Genomic DNA, 3,770 nt, shown 5'->3' on the forward strand with positions numbered 1-3,770 from the left:
AGAAAGCAAGGAATGGTTATAAATGGGAGGTATGTAAGACCAAGCCTTTTAGATTGCATCCCTCTGTTTAGTTTTAAAAAAAAAACCAGGGAAAGCATTAATGATTTAGATGTGCAATGTATAAAGTGTGTTCTGGGTCCCTGGGGTTGGGATAATGGAGAGAAGGGTGGGCCATTATCCCATCAGCTCAGTAAGCTGTCCAGTCCAGGTTTTGTCGCTGCAGCTTGGTACTCACAGGTGTAGCCCATGATTGCGGCTGTGAGTGTTTAAAAGGAAGCCTGGCTTTATGTGTAGGAGACTGTTACCCAGGTATGTGAGCTGGAGGAGTGAAGGCTGCATGGATCTGTTTGTTATCTTAGAAACCGCATTGGAGTACAGGAAAGTACTGGCTAATATTATGACGTATCGTGTTTTACTGCAAAGAGAGGACTGTATTTCATGACCTGCAGAAATACTTGCTTGCTATGTGCCGTGGAAAATAAAGCTTTTGAAAAGTCAAGTGGACTGTCTGGTGCTGTATTTGCCCTAGAAGACTGTGGTTAAGAACGGTTCCTGTTACAGCCTGCATTTGTTCTGACCGGGGAAACACAAATTCTATTTTTTAATATTCAGACTCAAATCCACCATTATCGTCATAGTGATGTCAGCCTGTCAGCCATTAGAGGAATGTCAAAGAATCCAACTACAGCCCTTACTGACTCTTTAATAGTAAAGCACTTAAGGTGCCCATACACCTTACGACCATCGCAAGACTTTTGTCTTGCGATGGTCGTATGCTTATTGAAAGCTCATACGATCTGCCCACCTTGGACGGGCAGACCGTACTTGCGATCATCGAAAACACGCACCGCTGAGGGGCGGGCTTCCGATGACGGCAATGCAGAATGGGCAGTGTGCGCGTGCGCACACCAGCCCGTTCCGCAGCTATCGGACGAGCAGGCTAGAAACCCGCCGACAATCGTACGATTCTCGGCGGGGTTTCAAGCATGTTGGTTCGACAAAAGACGTGCGACCGTACAGTAGAAACGGTCGCACGTCTTCGTTCACACTGCTCGATTCTCGTACAATCGCGGGATTTTGCCCGATTCTCGTACGAGAATCGAGCAGTGTATGGGCACCTTTAGAGTGATTGCCCTAAGCTGTACATTATTGTGTTGACGGTCTAGTTGATATCGCCAGACTTGTTTTCTGAACAAATCTCCTTTCTGTGAACTCTCAAGAAGATGTCTGTGGTCTGCAGAACAGCAATGTAAAAAACACTTGCTGCATATGCACTTTGACGGTAAATGTCTTTGAGGCACTTTTTCTATAATTTCATAAAGGAGATTACTGGGGGTAAGCATACTAATTTTCCTCAGCAAAAGAAGCCTAAGCCTCAATCTGGCAAATCTTCTGCTGCCTCTAAAGTCAAAAATAGTTCCTTTATTATCTCCCAGGCCTTACACTTCAAAGCCAAGAGAGGAGCCCAGCCCAAGCATAATTCTTGGGCTCATAAATCCTCCAAACCTGCAGACAAGTCCTCTTTAGCATGAAGGGACCTCCCCACTTTCCAAAAGTGGTGGGACGTCTGTTGGGCTTTGAAGACACATGCTCTCAAATCATCTCTGATGCCTGGGTAAAGATGTGGTGTCCAGGGGCTACACACTAGAGTTCTGCACTTTGCCTCAGTCCCACTTCATGTTATGAAACCTACTGTGTCTCTGCACAGGCTAAAAGACCTCCATTCTGCTCTTCCTGACCTTTTGAATCAATTACTTATTGCCATTGTACCAATGGAGGAAACATTTCAGGGATTTTAACCAAAACCTTTCACTGTTCCATAACCAAAGGAAAGCATTCACCCCATCTTGGATCTAAAGGCCTTAAATGTATTCATTTGATTAACTGGGGTTGATTTACTAACCTTTTAAACACACCACGAACGTGTATACACCTCTGTAGTGTGTTCCCTCCCAGCATGATCTATGGGAGGAATCGAAACACCTTTGTAGTGTGTACACACCCAGCAGGTGTGTTGTTCAAAGCCCTTCAATGAATTGCAAGGTAATGTGGTGTAAATTAGCTCTATGTTATGTTGCTTGCGTTGATGAATGCAGGAATGTAAATGCATGAGCTAACCATTTTTGTCTAAACTGTGAAGCAGCATTATATATGCATCATGTGCATGATTTTTCCATATATGGCATTAGTGGAAATATGCTTTTAGAGACTTTTTGGTTGATAAATACGTTTTGCTGTGTGAAAATCACACACACCTGGTGTGTGTGTGTGTTTAGGTTAGTAAATCAACCCCACTGAGTCAAAAAGTTCAGCATGGAATACACCAGGTCTATCATAGCCTCCCTCCAACAGAGAGACTTTCTAGCTTCAGTGGACAAAGTATGGGTACTCACATGTCACCATTTTACCAGTTCATCAACACTATCACAATACCAGTTTGAAGTCCTACCATTTGGCCTACTGTCTGTACCCCAAGTGTTTACTAGGGTTCTTACCCAGGTGTTAGCTTTACTACACTTACAGGCTATTCCTTTTGTGGGATACCTAGACAACCTTCTATTGAGGGAACCGTTAGCTCAAACTCTGACTGTCAATGTAATATGGACATTCTAGATCCTAAAAAGATTCGAATTGGATGCTGAACCTTCAAAAATCAGCGTTGGAACAGACATATTGCTTGGAGTACCTAGCTCTCATTCTAAAGAGCTAAAGTTTTTCTTCCACAAGACTCTGACTCTACAGTCCAGGAGGCATCCAACTTTGCAATTCTGTATGAGGGTCCTGGGCAGTGGCGGAACTACCAGGGTCGCAGAGGTCGCGGCCACGACCGGGCCCTGGAGTTCCGCCACTTAGAGGAGGCCCAGGACAGGAGGAAGGGGTTCCTGGTAACTGCTGATTACCAGGATATTTATTATCCCGGTAACCGCTAATGTCAGTCCCGGGACCTCTTCCTCCTGTCCTGGGCCCTACATGCTTCACGCTGCTCCCCTCACCTGGTTCAGGGCGCAGCCTGAAGTATCATCCAGCCGGGCAGCAGCCAATGAGTGGGAGCGGTGTAATCCCCGCCCCCTCATCACACAGAACTGCTGCCCAGTGCCAAATAGAGCTGCTGCGGACATGAAGGGGGAGATAATGGGGAGCTGGGGACATGAAAGAGAAGAGTGGTTTGTTTTTTTTCCTTGTCTAAATTTTTTTTTTTTTAATCTAATTTGTTTCTTCTTGGGATTTTTGGATTTTTGCATCGGGGCCCTGAGGTCACTAGTTACGCCACTGGTCTTGGGGTTGATGGTAGCCTTCTTCAAGGCAATTCCATCTGCTTAGTTTCACTCCAGACCCCTAAAGCACAACATTCTGTCATCGTGGGACAAATTGGTTCAGGTTGTTGGAAAAACCTACTTTCCACTGGTCACGGCAGATCATCACAACAGATGTCAGCATGAAGGGCCAGGGAAGAGTCCTAGACAACTTCTTAATGCATGGAACTTGGTCAACAAAGAAATCTTGTTTTCTGTTCAACATTGTGTAACTTTGAACAATTGAACACCCTGACTTGAAGGTCATTCAATCGAGATTGATTTGGAGAATGCCACAGCAGTAGCGTACATCAACCACCAGAGAGGAATCAGAAGTCTGGAAATGACAAAAGAGGTCTTGGTGTTCATTAAGGGACACAGGTCCCACCGCTCTGTATTTGTGACCTGCTCCTAAGTACTGCTTTTCTAAAAAACTGAAGCATGCTGAAAGTGAGGGGGGGGGGGGGGGGGGTGGTG

Source organism: Nanorana parkeri, unplaced genomic scaffold (assembly GCF_000935625.1).
Source record: "Nanorana parkeri isolate BGI_ZX_2015 unplaced genomic scaffold, ASM93562v1 scaffold1502, whole genome shotgun sequence".
NCBI classification, from domain to species: domain Eukaryota; kingdom Metazoa; phylum Chordata; class Amphibia; order Anura; family Dicroglossidae; genus Nanorana; species Nanorana parkeri.